General features: G+C 28.8%; 1 non-coding gene across 1 annotated transcript; it reads left to right on the forward strand.

Annotated features, from left to right (window-relative positions):
* Positions 1 to 956: 956 nt before the first annotated feature.
* Positions 957 to 1,063, forward strand: LOC118977546 (U6 spliceosomal RNA). Its single transcript, XR_005064553.1, has one exon. It is a non-coding gene; the product is annotated as a U6 spliceosomal RNA (small nuclear RNA).
* Positions 1,064 to 1,363: the final 300 nt, after the last annotated feature.

Consider the following 1,363-nt stretch of genomic DNA (forward strand, 5'->3'; position numbering starts at 1 on the left):
GTTTTAAATACATTTTAAGGTAAATTTCAGTCTTAAGTACCATGTCTTCTAATTACTTCAGCATACAAATTATTAAATAGATTTTCATATTTTTGATAGGTTTTAAAGAAGTTTTTCTCATTAGATTTTCAAAATTGATGCAGCAAAATTTATAAATTGCTAATTGCTTAAAGTAGAACATCTGATATCTTCTCTAAATTTAAAAAGATTAAATCCACCCTGGTTGGTGTAGCTCAGTGGATTGAGCACGGACCTGTAAACCAGAAGATCATGTTTCGATTCCCAGTCAGGGCACATGCCTGGGTTGCAAGCCAGTTCCCAGCCAGGGGATGCACAAGAGGCAACCATACATTGATATTTCTTTCCCTTTCTCCTTCCCTTCTCCTCTAAAGATAAATAAATAAAAAATCTTTTAAAAAAGACTTTCTTTAAAAAAAACAAAATAAAAAGATTGAACCCTAGTTTATTCAGAAAGGTTTATAATGCCAGAAACACATAGGTCTTTCGCTTTATATAAAGTTTGAAACTTTGTAAGAGCCTGTTTATACTAATTTTTATAAATCCTGCAATATAAACATAGAAATTAATTTATTGCTCATATTTGGCTATCTAGTTGTTCTGAAATAATTTGTTTAAAAAAAGGTTTCCTGGTTGCTTGGTACCTTACTTGAACATCAATCTACAGCAGCATCATCTTTATGTTTTTGGACATTCTATCCATTAATAAGGTTCTGAATACATATGCATATAATTTTCAAATCAGGTACTGTTTATTTTTTAATTCTGTTTTGATTTAAAATTTTATTTTGGATATTCTAGATCCTTTTTATTTTCCACATTCATGTTAGAATAAACTTGTCAATTTTTACTAAACTCTCGCAAGAGTTTGAACACAGGGATGTTGAATGTATAGACCTATAAATCAAAATTGCCATCTTAAAAATAGTGAGCTCCCTGTGCTTGCTCTGGCAGCATATATACTAAAATCGGAACAATACAGAGAAGATCAGCATGGCTGCTAGGCAAGGATAATATGCAAATTCATGAAGTGATGAATATTAAAATAAACAAATAAATAATAACCTCCCAGATCAATGAATATGACATATAACTCTATTGATTTAGGTGTTTTAAAATATATCTTAGAAACATTTTCTCATCTGAATTAATGCTTTATTAGTATATTGTTTTATTTATTCTTCATGTTTATTTAAAAATGCTATTTTGTAATGTATTACTGTTTTAATATCAGCTTATTATTTGTGGATAGTATAAACAAAATTGATTTTTATATTGTCTGTGAATTGTGCTAAATTCCTTTATTATATTTCATTTTTGGTAGATTTCTCGGAATTTTTTGTGT

This window comes from Sturnira hondurensis, unplaced genomic scaffold (genome assembly GCF_014824575.4).
Source record: "Sturnira hondurensis isolate 20B ecotype Veracruz unplaced genomic scaffold, ASM1482457v3 Scaffold0021354, whole genome shotgun sequence".
Taxonomy (NCBI): domain Eukaryota; kingdom Metazoa; phylum Chordata; class Mammalia; order Chiroptera; family Phyllostomidae; genus Sturnira; species Sturnira hondurensis.